Here is a 17,167-nt window from a genome sequence, read left to right as displayed (position 1 = left end):
CGGTTTGACCGCACCGGGTGCTGACTTTGGGCGGGGGTGTCAGCAACAATAAAAATGTCATGATAACTCCTGTGATTAATATTTTCCTAGAGAGAGGTCAGAGTTTTGTCCAGTGGAAGTTTTGGCTCATACAAAGGTAGCGCAGAGGGTTGATGTGCCTGCTGCATATAACATGTACCATGCAGATCACAAAGTGCAAATAATGTAAATAGGCCAGTTAGTTACTGCTTTTGTCAAATAGATCCTTTTCTTACTTGCAGTTTATAAGTTAAAATCCTAACATAGAACTGTGAGCTATTAACTGTCATCTAAGAGCTGCATGCAAACTGCAAGGTATAAATGAGAGTGTTATGTTTTTTTACCCCAGTCTTTGACTATCCAAATTTTGCAAAATGTGTTCATTTGGATAGAAATCAATTCTGATTATTAAAGAGAACCCCCAACCATGGTATTATGTTTTAAATTCTGAGTTTGTGTTTCTTCAGACCAATCACTATTAAACTATACTACCTACTAGTATGGTTGTCATGTGACTCCTACAACTAGTACTCCTGTTTTATGTAACATTTCTTATACAGTGATTTACACATGTATAGTTGATTGTTTCTGTGTAATGTGTGTGATGTAAAGTGCTCTGACATCCTACACTGGTATGAGTGGCGCTGTAAATCAAATTGAATGAATCTGAGAGAGAGTGTGGTTATGGAGACTTGAGGGGCACTGTTAAAGGGTGGTAGTGAGGAAATCCATGGCTGAGGTGGTAATTGGGGGCAACAATAAACATTGTTGCACAGGGTGCCACCACCAGTGCTAAAGCCAGCCCTACCCTTGAGGCCAGTCCACCTCCATTGGCCTTGTTTCAGCAGTAGTAGCTGCAACTCACCAGGGATCGGCAATGCAGGATTTGCACGCACACCAAACTAAATTTGCAAACTTCGCTGTCTCTCTGCTTCTTGCACAAGCACTTTTAACATGCGCTGCCTGCTTTGGGGCCACTGGAATTATGCAGCAAAGGAGGACAGATTTACGCTGCAGTGTTGACCAAATTATGCAGCAAAAAAAGGCTGTAGCTTAATGCAGTATATTTTCTGATACTTTATTTTGACATTTTTACACATGCTAACAGTCTCTGGAAAGATTTTGCCTTATTAGTACTAGTGTGACATACAAATGCAGCAGTGAGAAAGGTGATCAGTCAACCTTTGCAAAGGGCCCTCCACTTCGCAGTAACACAAGTCACATTTTTTAGTAACTGAGCTACAAATTATTAGTTAAAATTGTCAGATTATGCAGCAGATGTTATATTATGTGGCATATATGGCAGAGCCATAATTATATAGAAAACATTTGCAAACTAGGATATTTTGCCATTCACGTTTCAACTGCTCTTGTGGAAAAATGGAGAAGTGCTCATGACAGAAACTCCATTGCTCGGAGACAAATGGCTTGTGCTTCCACTTTTAAGAGTATTTGGGACATTCTGTGATTGGAAACATATCCCACTTTGTGAATGTATTTAAATGTCAATAACTCATATTAAACCTTGAATAAGGATGGAGGTGTGGCCAAGACACCAAGCATGGCAGATGTGTGAGCTCGTATCTCCGCCCCGGCCTGTAAACCATCTTGTCACTAAAGCGGCATCCACTGCTTTGGAGGTGCCGAAAACGATCCTCCCGCCAAACTACACCGGGGGGAACACAGTGGTGGTCCGAGATTGCCACAGTGCAACTCTGAAGTACGGACTCGGGGTGGAGATGCGGAGAACGCAGCTGAGACCACAAGCGAGCTGGCCGTGTGGGCTGGAGGCCACGTTGTGGCCTGCAGTGACCTCTGAGCTTATCACCCGAACAACTAGCTCCGCAGCCCCCACTTGGAGAGAAGACGCACGCCCGGAGCCCCGACAGAGCAGAGCAGAGCAGAGGAGATGGCGGCTCCGGCACGGCCCTGAGGTAAGCGAGGTCGGGCGTGTAGGGCGCCAGATCGGGATGGTTGCGCTACCTTGGAGGTGTTGTCCAGCTGTGGAGGACGCCGATGCGAACAGAAGAGGATGCACGGACACAGGCTTGGATATAGTGGTCTGCCTCCTGAGCAGTGCCTTCTGCTGGACTCCACTGGGGCTGGGACAGACACTAGAGGACTTCGGGGGTGCGGCCCGGGGACGAGAGCCTGCCTACTGCTTCGCGCCTCCTGTGAGTCCCCGCCTGCAGCTAGGGTGGGTGACCGTGGCCTTCCAATAGGAGGCGACAACCAGCTCCCTGCCTTGTGCCGCTGACTGAGCCCTGCCTGAGATTGCGGCGGGAGACCCTGGGACGCTCCTTCAGACAGCAGGGACCCTGAGAGGACCAACAGGTGCACACGTGCGGAGAGACAGCGCTGGAGCTGGGGAGAAGTAACTGCATGGTGCCAGCCACAGGGTCGTGACAACCTTAGGCCCGGAAGCAGACTCACACGACGGCCGGAGGGTGAGGAAGAGCCGGCCGGGTGCCCGGAATTGAAACGGCGACCTACAATAGGAGAGCGAGTCGAACGAGGAGGAGGTGCCGGGGTGGGTGCTGTTGGGCCCAGACATGTTCCTCTGTGCTTGATATAGCTGGACATATTAACGGGGGCCCCTCTCAACGACAACGGCGACTAGACACATAACAGGCCAAGCTAGAGAGCCCGGACCTCCCTGGAACCGGTCGTGAGGAGTGGTCGATACCAGTCGACATACAATCATCGCAGGATAGTTTTCATTGGGACTGGGGAAAAGAGGCCCCGTAGGAGCACGCCCTGGGAACAGGTCGGGGACGGTGAAGACTGACCATTGGATTCCATGGCCGTGCCTGCTGAGGTTGAGGCAAAGGAACCAACGGCGCCCGCTACAGAATCAGAGACTGCCGTGGGTGGAGAGGTGTTGCAACGGACCTCGCCCAAATCCATGGGGAAGCCCAGATAAGCGGGACAGCAGCGATAAACCGGCGCTCTGTCAGGGCCTGAAGGGGATCCTCTTGCTGTGGCCTTAGCCGCCGGATCCGCCACCCAACAAGATGCCTAAGCTGAAGCGAGCCGGGGGGCACTCAGCCTGCCACAAAGGAACCTTCGCCCATAACACAAGAGAGAGGGTGACGAGCCCACCGGCGGGAATGATTCCCTCCACTCACACCTGGACAGGGTGCTTGCAGCCATTGCTGACACCAAAAATGCTTTACAAAAAGACATTGGGGCGGTCTCGGTGGGGACATTGCGGCAATCTTGGTGGGACTGGGACTGCTGCGAGCAGTACACCGGAAGCTGGCAGACAGAGTTCAGGAAACGGAATCCCCATTAACTGAGCTGCAGCTGGAACACAGATTACATGCAGCCCAGATCGACAACCCTTGCCCCAATTTTGGCCTGCATTGCCCGGCTGCCCTGGGCCAAACTGGTCAAACCATGAGATATAATCCACCCGGTCCCATGTGAGTGAAGAGTCTAACTCTTTCGCCTTCCTGAAATTCATGTCGTATTCTTTCCAACCCACGCCACCTTATTTATCATGTGTCATCGTTACACTGCTCTGATAACATGCCATTTCTGCTTGCAGATTAGGTGAACGTTCAGCTACTATGGCCATAAACACTGAAAACGCCCTTATCCAATTGGTCAAAGTCTCCTCTACCCTGAATCTTGACATTTCTACCCGCCACTCATTGGGAAGCATCCAATCTTTCTGCCTCTTAGCATACTCCATTTCCCTGTTGTCAACCAGTAAAGAAAACATGTTTACATACGCACCAGACCAAATCAATTCTTTCACGTCGCGCGCTACATGCCGTGCTAAATATTCCTTCCTGGAGGGTAACACCCCCGCGCCCAACAATGGCAAAGCCAGCTCCTTACCAATTGCCCCAACTCCCGCTGGCTCCGCCGTCTTGCCTTTTCCACTGTCGCTCTCCTGCAGCGCTGGTTGGCGTTGACTGGCCTTATCCGCGCCCGGGCTCGGCTCCCCGCTCGGGCCGCCATAATCCTTGCCACCATTCGTTGTGCCTCCGCCAGTGGGTCCTCCCCTACTTCTTTGGCGCCCACGGACAGTGGTAACATCCCCCCCTTTCCTAACCAAGGAAGGACTGCCGCTATCTGAGAAGCTAATTCCAGCGGCACCTGCCCACCCCCCGCTGGCGCTAAAACCGGGACCGGGGCAACAGGGTTCAGGACTGGGACACTTGGGCATGGTGTGGGCAACACTGGTATGACACTTGGTACTACCGGTTCGGCTGCTGGAGGCACCGTAATTGGTGCAGATACTGGCACAGGTGTCCCTGAAACATTGGGCGCTAAATCAGGAATTCCTTGCGGGTTCTCTGGCGCTACAGGAAGCCTAGAAGGACTGCCCCCATCAGGTGTCTCTAAAGGTTGCGCTGTTTTTGGGTCCTGATTCTTCCCCTTCTTGTTTCTAACCCGCTTGGGGAGAGCTTCCAATTCCCCCCCTGGGCTTTGGGGGCACTATTGTCCGCTTGGGCCTGCCTGACGGCCCGCCCTGATCCTCCACTTTCTGCCTGAGCTCCGATAAGCTGTTCCCCATTTGTTCTACCTTACCCCATCTCCTATCCATTGTCGCCATCCTGCGCATCATGGCCTCCAGAATATGCTCCATGCGGGAACGCTTGGCTCCCCGTTTACCCGACATGCCCAAATATCAGATAACCCACACACTGACCACTAAATATCTTGCGAATACACTGCTACTCGCTCCTTTACTGGGACACAACGGGCCCTTACCTGACGTTGGGAGTACACAAGCTGGCCACAAGCACCACGCAACTGGGACCGCACCACACCAGCTAACCTGGGTGGTAAGGCGAGCGAACTCTTAGCCCCGCGGCCCACAGAAGCAGTAAAGTGCAGACCTGCCTGTGCACCCTCGCTGTGACACCGTCAGTCACACCCCCTTCGTCTAGCGTGATGCGCACTCTCACAGTATTCCTACGATGAAAAACAAGTTAGAATAGGCTTCGCTGCAATATTAAACCACAGTGTTATTCCCACACCTTACAAACTATCACCCTAGACTGAATCAATGGTGAGAACCTGTAACCCTGTGAATAAAAGATCAACCTGCACAGAATCACTGCAAAATTGAAAATTCTAACCGTAGCCTTTGCTAAAGAAGTGTCTCAGACCTTCACCCCTATCCACAGTGCCTCCCTATTCTGATCTGGAGTCAGACGCACTACCGTTGCGCCACGAGATCAGCTCTTATAAGTGCCTGCGCTCCAACTGACGGATAAACCGTCCCTCAAAACCCCAGCTAACTATTTAAATAATAAGACCCACACCGACTCCACCGTTCTGCCACAATACACATTGGGCAATCCTTTAAATCTACCTGAACAGAGTCAGTGAGAATTGAACGTGTATCCTTGAGAATCAGAGTCTCAGATCTTAACCATTAGGCCACCGTCACTCTGTCGAGCGCTCACCTCGCTGCACCAGCCCCCCGCCCCCCCCCCTTCTCCAATACCTTATCGGCGCGTGCGCGCGCCTTACACAAGACCAAAAGGCTGCGTGCCGTATGCCTGAGAGCGCAGGACAAAGAGTCCGAGTCCCGCGCTACCCGGCCTTTTATCATTCCTACTGGGGGCAGGCCAGTTCTAACTGGCCTGCCCCCTGCCCCCCCCCCCCCTCGACCCGGAAGCGCCTTTATCGCTTCCGGGCCGAGGGTTCGCCCCCACCAGCCAATCCCCGTCGCGACGCGCCCACCGCGTCATACTGATGCGATGAAACGCGCCGGGCCGGGCGAGCAGGCGAAGGGGGGGGGGAGGGGGTCAGTGCCCCGCCATATCTGCGGCAGGGCCGATACCGGCCCCGCCTTTCTCCAACCTTTCCAAGAGAGGGGCAATCCTTGAACGGTGAGCGGAAGACGCAGAAGGACACAATCTCAGAAATAATGTCAGACTTATAGGGGTACTGGAGCGGGCGGAAGAAGCCAACATGGGGGAATTCCTGGAAAATTGACTACGCTCTGTGGTGGCCCCGGAACTTTTGTCTCAGATCTTCCCCCTGGATAGGGCACATAGAGTGCATAGAGTGCCGGGTCGGCCGCCTGCCCCAGAAGATCCCTCCCCTGCCGGTAATTGCTAGACTTCTCCATTTCAGAGACAGCGACACGCTCCTCAGGCACTCCTGTGAACATGGCCCGTATGTGCTCGCTACCTAAGAAACTACTACATACAGAGACAGGGCTACAACAACGCAGAAGTAGACCTAAGTGCGGCCGCAAAGCAACTCAAGCACGTAAGTTCACAGCCTCGCAAACCTACCAAGACAGACAGGCGGCGCTGCAGGCGGTGGCTCAAATCATCTCGCTCATGCACCCGAGCCAAACGTCGGGGCCATCAGCTGTATCTTCTGATGCATCGGCTGAATCTTCTGATGCATCGGCTGAATCCGGGGACTCCCTTAACACTGACCCCCTACTGCCGAAGCTCACTTCACGACTAGTGGATGATATCACGTAGCTAAGGCAGATCTCTGGATCATCCCTTGCACTGGCATGTATCCCATGTCCTCTGAGAATCCATGTAACAGAAGGACTGCCATTGGACCCGAAGATGGGAGCGCCATAGCCTATAGATGTGGATTATGGAGTGAGCACTGCCGCTTGAGGGCACAACCACGTGATGGAGCCGGGACGATGTGCTCCTGCCCCAACCGAACCCCCACTAGAAGGTTTCGCCTAGTGGTTTGAAGGCGGCGTTCTGAGCTCATGTACTGTTTGATTCGTAAGTTTGGGCAAGTAGCGGTTGCGCTGCTGCCCTTGGGTTGGGGTGTTGGGTTTTTCAAAATATGTATGAGTGCTCAGGTAACGATATATATTCGTAATAGGTTATGGCAGGCAGTTCACGATACTACGCATACATGGCAGGCACAAACATAGGCTCTAGAGGAATAAAATTCCTCACCGGGAACGTTAGAGGCATGGGCTCAGCAGCAAAACACCACAACATACTCAGCTACATTAGGCACAGGGGGGCGCAAATAGTCATTTTCCAAGAGACCCACCTGACTCGCAAGGAAGGGCAACGCCTCCGGTAACGCTGAAGGGGACAACTATATGCTACGTCATACTCTTGTTTCTACCGGGGAGTCCTGGTGTGGATGCGCCCTAGAACACCCTTTGACGCAACACAAACCCTAATTGATCCCGAGGACAGATACGTGCTAATTATGGGGAGGCTATTGGGCAAGGAGATAACGATGGGTAGTATATATGCCCATAAGCAGGAGCAACAACAGTTTCTTCGTACACTCTCTAATCCTCTTGCAGGGATGGCCACACAGGACGTGGTATTGGGTGGGGACTATAACTGTAGTAGACACCACCATGGACAGGTCTACGCCACCATTACATGGTGCAGTAGACAACTCCAATGCGAAAGCTCTTAGAACCTGGATAAAGCACTGGGATTTAGTGGACGTGTGGAGACTGCATCATGACCAGGTCAGGGATTACTCATTCTATGCCCCCTTATATAATTTACATACTAGACTGGACATGTTTCTCTGCTCTTCCCACATCAGCATGCACATGTCCAACCCGGAATATCTGGGACGTACACTGTCTGACCACAGCCCTTTACTCCTGGTGCCTCCCTTACCCCTGAAGTACCAGCCATTCTGACTTGGCGCTTAGACGCCAATATGTTGGAGGACGCATGCTTCCGACAGTCTCTGCAACTCTCCATAACTGACTACTTCTCCAACAATCAGGGAAAGACCAGCTCTTCGCTGGTGGAGTGGGACTCTTTCAAAGCGGTTATCCAGGGACAATGCATGGGGAAGGCGGTAGGAGCTAGAAGGGAGATCGTGAACGAACTCTGGAAATAAGACACTGGGATCCACACGCTTGAGCTTAGGCTGGGACCTCCGGTAGATACACACACAACTATCCTGAGCCAAGAGCACCTATAATAAGGAGCTGCACAGACTGGGAACTCTAGATAGTAAGGAATATCGGAAGAAATAACACATTGAGGGTGGGAAATCAGGCAGACTGCTGGTGTGGCTGATTCAATGAGATACCAGAGGGTCATCCATAACCAAGCTGCAGTTCGAAGATGGCACCGTGACCTATTACCCATAAACCATAAATACTCGTTTCCTACATTATTATAGGTCATTATATGAACACCCACCAAACATACAGGAGACTCAAATCCGGGACTACCTAGACAAGATCCCCTCACAAACCACTGACATTGCGGACCAGAAAGACTTGGGGGATGCTATAAGCTATAAACATACACAAAATCAGAGCAGCGATTAAGGACATGGCAAAAGGGAAGACCCCAGGCCCAGATGGCCTTACTGACTAATTTTATGCGACATACAGCGACCAGCTTTCACCCCACCTCGTGAAGCTGTATCCCTACTCATTAGACCGTGGCCACTTGCCGACAACAACCAGGGAGACCCTGGTATTACCTATCCGTAAGACCAAAACAGACTCCCCTAAAGTCACAGAATTCAGACCATTATCCATGTTAAACATGGGTTTCAAAATACTGAGCAAAATATTAGCCAATAGGCTGCTCCCGCACATGAGTACACCAGTCCACACAGATCAAAACGGGTTCATACCAACCAGATCCACATCGGGCAGTCTTAGGTGGCTATACTATGTAATGTTCCACTGAGACCTCCCGGACACGGCGGTCATGGGAGTGGACTTCAAAAAAGCTTTCGGCTCCCTGCAGTGGGATTTTCTGCTGCAGGTAATGCATGCCCTAAGATTGGGGGAGTGCTGGATCAAGTGAGTGGAGCTACTCTACACTCTCCCATTAGCCAGGGTTAAGACGGGGGTACAATCTCACCCTCCTACGAGATACATAGAGGAACCCAACAGGGATGCCCCCTCTTGCCCCTCATGTTTGCACTAGCTATGGAGCCACTGGTTGTGCAGTTCAGAGCAGAGCACGACGTCTCGGTCTGACACTAGACGGGAGGGAATTTGTGATTTCCCTCTACACAGATGGCATCCTTCTGTACTTGCTGAACGGCGACGAGGGCATAACAGCTGAAATAGATATCTTAAATGACTATACCTAGGCTGTCTGGTTTTAGGTTTAAACCTAAAACAACTGATAAAACCCCACTGAAAGAGAAATAACACTCACCAGTGAAAACATTTAAACAGTGAAAAAACACCTGCACAACCACAAACTAAATGCCAAAGAAAGGAAAAAGAGAGTAAAAGAGTCATTTTTTCTTGGTTGGTTTCAAAAGAATCTTTCCTAATATGTGTTATCACATTTACCCACAGAGAGTGGGTAAAAACCTGTAATACACCAGCCCCCAGTTTCTAGTGAGTCAGTATTGATAGTAGGTGAATTGCCAACACCTCAGGCTTTGAACATTCAATGCGAGGTATAGTGAAAAGTATATGTGAAAAGAGCGCTATGATCAAGCATCTCGGATAGTGGTGAAAACATGACACCAGACTTTTGGAAAACATGGAACGCTGTGTCACTTGGAATGCTCTGCAAAAAAGGTTCTTTCCAAGTTCAACAAAGATTGCAGTGATATTGTTCGTATTTGCAGTGATTCAGCTATGTATATGCAAAAGACATACATTTGATGGACGGAATGCAGAACAAATCAAAACATTCACCCCCAGTCAAGAGATCTGGGTTAAATCCATCATTCTTTTGCTCGCCATGCCACCCCAGTTTAGACCTGGCTATATGCAAATCAGTCTTGACCCTATGCCTCATGGGAACAGTCCAGCCCGAACTGCCAAGCCAGGTCCTCCCTGGATCGGAAACAAGCATCCTAGGACCGGTTTCGGGGTTTCATCCCTCTTCAGCCAGGATAGCTTGATTCCAGTGGCACAGTGAGCCCAGGACTCACGTCTGAGCATACCTGGCGCACTTAGGGCGAGAAAGCAAAAGACACACAATTGATGGATGGAATGCAGAACAAATCAAAACATTCACCCCCAGTCAAGAGATCTGGGTTAAATCCATCATTCTTTTGCTCACCATACCACCCCAGTTTAGACCTGGCTATATGCAAATCAGTCTTGACCCTGTGCCTCATGGGAACATTCCAGCCCGAACTGCCAAGCCAGGTCCTCCCTGGACCGGAAACAAGCATCCTATGTCCGGTTTCGGGGTTTCACCCCTCTTCAGCCAGAATAGCTTGATTCCAGTGGCACAGTGAGCCCAGGACTCACGTCTGAGCATACCTGGCGCACTTAAGGCAAGAAAGCAAAAGACACACTTGATGGACGGAATGCAGAACAAATCAAAACATTCACCCCCAGTCAAGAGATCTGGGTTAAATCCATAATTCTTTTGCTCACCATGCCACCCCAGTTTAGACCTGGCTATATGCAAATCAGTCTTGACCCTGTGCCTCATGCGAACAGTCCAGCCCGAACTGCCAAGCCAGGTCCTCCCTGGACTGAAACAAGCATCCTAGGACTGGTTTCGGGGTTTCACCCCTCTTCAGCCAGGATAGCTTGATTCCAGTGGCACAGTGAGCCCAGGACTCCGTCTGAGCATACCTGGCGCACTTAGGGCGAGAAAGCAAAAGACAAACATTTGATGGACGGTAGCAGAACAAATCAAAACATTCACCCCAAGTCAAGAGATCTGGGTTAGATCCATCATTCTTTTGCTCACCATACCACCCCAGTTTAGACCTGGCTATATGCAAATCAGTCTTGACCCTGTGCCTCATGGGAACAGTCCAGCCCGAACTGCCAGGCCAGGTCCTCCCTGGACCGGAAACAAGCATCCTAGGACCGGTTTCGGAGTTTCACCCCTCTTCAGCCAGGATAGCTTGATTCCAGTGGCACAGTGAGCCCAGGACTCATGTCTGAGCATACCTGGCGCACTTAGGGCGAGAAAGCAAAAGACACACATTTGATGGACGTAATGCAGAACAAATCAAAACATTCCCCCCCAGTCAAGAGATCTGGGTTAAATCCATCATTCTTTTGCTCACCATGCCACCCCAGTTTAGGCCTGGCTATATGCAAATCAGTCTTGACCCTGTGCCTCATGGGAACAGTCCAGCCCGAACTGCCAAGCCAGGTCCTCCCTGGACCGGAAACAAGCATCCTAGGACCGGTTTCGGGGTTTCACCCCTCTTCAGCCAGGATAGCTTGAGGACTTGGCTTGGCAGTTCGGGCTGGACTGTTCCCATGAGGCACAGGGTCAAGACTGATTTGCATATGGCTGGGTTCAAACTGGAGTGGCATGGTGAGCAAAAAAACGATGGATTTAGGCCCAGATCTCTGTACTGGGGTGAATGTATGACATTGTTCTGCATTCTGTCCATCAACTGTTGTTTTTGCATTTGTCACCCCGAGTGGGACTGGTATGCTCAGACGTGAGTCCCGTGCTCTCCATGCCACTGGAATCAAGCTATCCTGGCTGAAGAGGGGTGAAACCCCGAAACCGGTCCTAGGATGCTTGGTTCCAGTCCAGGGAGGACCTGGCTTGGGAGTTCGGGCTGGACTTTTCCCATGAGGCGCAGGGTCAAGACTGAGTTGCATATGGCTGGGTTCAAACTGGAATGGCATGGTGAGCAAAAAAACGATGGATTTAGGCCCAGATCTCTGTACTGGGGTGAATGTATGACATTGTTCTGCATTCTGTCCATCAACTGTTGTTTTTGCATCCGCTATGTATATGAACATTTTGTGTGATGACATGTCAAAATTGATACCTGAGCTGAAGTGCTTCCCTGTAAGAGATCCTTGCCACTTGTTAGATGGTATGCTAAAAGCATCTTTACAATCTTCAGAGTTAATGAGGAATGCTATTGACTTTTTAGTCCATTCTGGTGCACTGTTTTCCTATGCACAGGAACTAAAACGCAAATATTTATCATTTCATGCTTTGTGTGGCATCAAAGAAAGAGTCATCCCAAATATTTATCTTCGCTGATGGTTCTCAGTCCAAGGGGCTATGAATGCTATATTATTCATGTGGCAACCATTTACAGAATTTGTGCTGAGTGATGATGACAAAGGCTAGAAATGTGAGAATCTTTAGTCACATATTGATAATTAGGTGAAAAAAGTACTCTCTACTGCATTCTTAGATTTTTACAGGAAAACATAACTGCTGTAGTGGACATATGAAAAAAATTAAGTCTGAAAACATCCTTGTCTGCCAAGTATTCAGCATAATTGGTGTAGATGTAATACATCTCCTGGAGAGTAGGCTGGGCGACACCTTTAGTGAATTTGACACTGCAACATGTTCCATGTTAGAGTGCTTGCCACTTGGTAAGCAAAGCAATGTTTGAAGAGCAATTCAGGAACTTTTATTTTACAATCTATGAGAAATGGCTTGCAATGATGCATAGAAATGTCCCTTCACCACCAATGCATTTAAAGTCAATGAAACCTCACTGTGGTACTCTGTACAAGTTCTAGATCCCTTCCTTAAAGGGGAATTTCCTCTGTAGTTTCAAAAGTGCTGCTTCATTTTTGAGTGCTTCAATAACTCTGAGGGCATAAGCGCCCAGCTCAATGCAATTGTTGCAGAACCTGCCTTGAGAATCGCAATTTTCAAGTGCACCAGTATTGGCATGGAAAGCTATGTTAGTGGCCAGAGTTAATAAATTGTGTACTGGCTGTTTTGGCGTTGCCCTTCTCAAGTGCCAATGTTGAGAGGGACTTTTCACAGAAGTTTACATGGGAAGGAAAGAGCGAGCGCACATGACCAAAGACTCTCTGAATAAATACTGTATGGTGTACTACAATAAGTTTAATTTGCAAAAATCTATTTGAACCTCATATACCCTATACGTACACTGTCTATATACCATGCGCTATCAGTGCAGAAAGCAAACAATAATAAAAGCAAAACGTTCCTTAAACACCAGAAAAACACTGTTTCTGTTGTTTTTATTGGCGTGAAAATGTGTAACCACTGATAACCACTGTATTTTTAATGTATTAAAATCGCTTGAAAACACTGAAAAACCCCCACCAGAATTGACCAAAAATAGAAACTGAAAACAGGACTAAAGGTGAACGGCCATAAGACACATATTTTCCCCCTGTGCCACGCAACTTCCTGCCCCCTGATGCTCCCGATGGGCACCAAGTGGTCACCCTGGTCTTTCCGATATTTAGGTATCCAAATATTCCATGACCAAAGTGACTTACTGGACGGTAACCTGAACCCAGCTCTTCACTCATTTAAATCAGCAGTAGCATTCTGGCGCGCCCTCAAACTCCCAATTATGTCAAGGGTTGTGCTCTATAAAATGGTTATGCTACCGCGCCTACTTTATTTCTTTGCAAACCTACCTGTGGTCATCCCGAGGGCTTGGTTCAAAGAACTAAACATGCTACTGAAAGACTTGATCTGGTATGGGGGCCGCAATAGGGAGTCGCTAGCCATCTCCCAGACATTTCCAGAAAACGGGGGATTGGGGTCCCCGGATTTTGAGTCCTATTACCTGGTTGCCCAACTACAGTGGTTGGCACAGTGGCTGGAGGGGATCGGGTTGGAGTCCTTTGATTACCCGCCCTGTACTGACCTGAAAGGGAAACTACTGGCCCGATTGATGCTTCCTAGGAGGCAGGTTCGATCTCAGGGCACTCTGGCCACAGTAGCCCTCAGATGCTGGCGCAGGAGCATTATTCGAACGCCAGAGATCACACTGTACTCACCAGACCTCCCCTTGGTGGGACTGCGGGGAGGAGATGTCAATACCTCCTCCTCCTTTACTGCAAACCAACTGAGGGAGTGGAAGACTGCGGGCCTATCGAGAACGGGGGACCTCTACCTAGAGGGAGCACTGATACCCTTGAAAGATTTGATTTCTCAGTCTGATCTGCCTCCCGGGCAATTCTTGAACTACCACTGGATGCGAAAAACGTACAGTCTCTATGGGGAGTAGGAACACATGAACCCGACACACATGGGCTCTTGCATGCCATGATCACACTGGGATGGGCAAGACATCCAATTAAATGGCTCTATCGGGCCCTGCAAGAGATGGTTGAGAACCAATTACCCGCACTGAGACAGAAATGGGAACTAACCATAGAACGCACCATCGCTGAGACAGAATGGAAACGAGTGCTGAGACTACCCAAGACGATTTCTAGAAATGCTAGTTTCAAATCCACCCAATTCGACATCCTACACATGACCTATCTCACACCACACAGACTTAACATAATATGGGGCAGCACCGACAAACAATACCTGCACTGTGCACAGCCTGCCGTTGACTTGAAACTCATGGTATGGAGCCGTCTATCCCTCTCTGACTACTGGCACCACGTCCTTGAGTCACTACACACAGTCCTAACTCGCACTATCTCTTACACAATGGACGCATGCGTATTGGGTCTGTTCCCTAGGCCTTAACCTAATAAAGTAGAGAATCGATTCATAGACAGTGGCGGCTCACCGAGGAAGTGCTGCAGGGCAGTGGGGCGGGGTGGGTGAGTGGCAGGGTGGGGGGTAGTTAACTCCGGTATGCGGCGCAACCAAGTCAAGTAAAAAAATAAAACAATTTACATTGCGCGTGCTGCATCGCCGAGTTGGCGTTGTAAATTGTGTTATTTATTTATTTACTTAACTCCGTTCAGCCGCATGCCGGAGTTTACTACCCCCCACCCTGCCCCTTCCCCTCACCGCAGCACTCACTCGGCGAGCCGCCACTGTTAATAGACCTAGCTCTAGTGTTGGCTAGAAGGAGAATAGCCCTTAGATGGAAGCCCCCCAGTGGCTCTGGCATACTGCGCTGGAAAAAGATGTCACAGCTTGGGCCCGATCGGAAGAACGAGCATTAATAGAAGAGGATAGCAAAGGAATGAGACGCCGCCCTATAGCGGATTTGTGGTCTGAGGTAGTGCGAGAATGGGAGGCAAAAGATATAGTTGAAGATTACAACTCCCCTGCATCCTCTCGAGCCCCCTCATCGCCATAAACAAAATCAACCCAGAGCTGAGTCCCATGCAAAGACGTGGGACAGTAACCTCACTTAGCGGCGTTCGGCTGGCCTTTACATTAACATTGATATATATATAGAAAGTGTACAATGCTCGCCTGACAGATACACACATAACCTGCTCTTTACCGATAGACGCTCTTGTTGCCAAAGAGGCACGTGAAGAAAATGTTTTACGTATATGATTAGCTATTGGAATGTGATACGTGGATGATGTAAAAACTGACTTGACCCCCACCCTTGTCAGATACATTGTCAAGCATTGATTTCTTGTAAGAAGCAGCATTGCTCGAACAACGTATGCTTCTTTATGTTATTTGGTTTTTACTCCGCTACCTATCTTGTTTCGGCATGTGCCTAACACCCAAATATTGAAATGTTTGTAAATTCGACAGAACACTCTTGGCTATATATCGCAATTATTATGTAAAATTCAATAAACAGATGTTTTTAAAAAAAACTTGAATAATGTGTATGTATTGGTTGAATTTAATAACATATTAAGCTGCAACTGATCAGTGAAATGCCAAATACTAAACGAGCATTGGCATAGCCAATAGGTCTCGCTTTTGGGACCTTGTAAGTATTTAGTTATGCAACTTTTGCATGGCTAAACACTTATAGGGTCCCAAAGGCGAGACCTATTGGCTATGCCAATGCTTGTTGTGATTTGACACCTATATTTGCAGTGATCGTGATGTCAGGCCTATATCTGCAGCAATAGTGATCTCACACCAATATCTGCAGTGATGGCAATTTCACACCAATATTTGCTATAATAGATATTCCACACTTACATCTGCAGTAATAGTGATATCACACCTATATCTACAGTGATATCGATCTCACACTTGCAAGCGCAGTGACATTTAGTGCGCAATTTAAAAAGTAATGCAAAGTGCTCTTCAAAGTAGCGTGTGTGAAACAATGATGTATATGAGCCTGTAAGTGTAGTCACTATTTTAAATGCATGCAGTATTCTATTCCTGTATATAAAGAAATTAACACTAACTGTACGAGCTTACACTGCAGCCTAGCGAACTGAAAGAAAGAAGATGGGCCTCAGAAGCCAGCAGTGCGGTTAAAGTAGCTGCTTTGCCAAAATGTCTAAATAAGGGAAGGCACCACTTCGATGTTTAATCCGCAACATGTTGAAGGCTGGCGCTTATACAAGCTATGGTAGTAGCATGTACAGCTAGTTTGTATATTAGGAGTATGTAGTGCGTAGGATTGTATTATACTAAAAAGTGCACATACAGGAAGCGCACTGAAGTGAACTGCAGTGGAGGTGCACGTACAGTTAACGGTAGAGAAATGCACAGTGAACACCAGAGACAGCCCACAAACATTGCAGCGCGCCTGGGTTGATGAGTTTTGCGTAAAACATGTTTTGCAGGTGGGTGCGATAAGGCTTGCATATCCGGAAAAATTAACTTTCAAATGCTTTGTTTGTTCTGTACGGAAAACCGATGTAATAAATAAGGGTGGCAGTGCGCATGTAAGTAGGCTGTGAAGTGCGTAAGTTTAGACTCCACTAAAAAGTGTACATATAGGAAGCACATTAAGTGTCCCGCACGTGAAGTGCACTTATAGTCAACACTGAAAAGATGCACATTAAGAAACATGAGTCTGTCCATATAAATTGTAGCACGCCTGCGATGGTGCCAATTATGTGTAACACATATTATGCAAGTTGATGTTATAAAAGTTCCATGTCCAGAGAAGGCGTGCGAAAAAGTAAGGGATTAAATAAATAACGGCGGCAGTGTGCATTTTAGGAGGCCTTGAAGTGTGTATGTTTAGACTACACTAAAAAGTGTACATAAAGAAAGCGCACTAAAGTGAACTGCAAATGATGTGCACTGACAGTGAACAGAGAAGAGATGCACACCAGGAACACCAGAGGCTGCTCTTAGAAATTGTAGCATGCGTGGGATGGTGCCAATTATGTGTAACGCAGGCTGATGTGATAAGACTTGCAATGCTGGTAAAGGAGGATTCAAAATGCTCCTTTTGTATTGCGCGGCAAAGCAATGTAAACAATAATTAATTACGCCTGGATGCATGTTAATAAGCCGTGAAGTGTGTAGGATTATACTACAGTATAAAGTGCATATAAGTACCGAAATAGTTTTTAAAAAAGGGAACCCTATTTTAAATCACAAAAGTATAGCACATGGCCTTAGTTAAAAAAACATGTACGTGAGGTAGA

General features: G+C 48.5%; 1 protein-coding gene across 2 annotated transcripts in view; it reads left to right on the top strand.

Annotated features, from left to right (window-relative positions):
* Positions 1–17,167, top strand: part of DIPK1A (divergent protein kinase domain 1A) — a 440,304-nt gene that overhangs the window by 236,530 nt on the left and 186,607 nt on the right. The window lies entirely within an intron of this gene.

This window comes from Triturus cristatus, chromosome 4_2 (assembly GCF_964204655.1).
Source record: "Triturus cristatus chromosome 4_2, aTriCri1.1, whole genome shotgun sequence".
Classification (NCBI taxonomy): domain Eukaryota; kingdom Metazoa; phylum Chordata; class Amphibia; order Caudata; family Salamandridae; genus Triturus; species Triturus cristatus.
The sequence above is the reverse complement of the archived record's forward strand: the minus strand, read 5'-3'. Positions and strand labels throughout refer to the sequence as shown.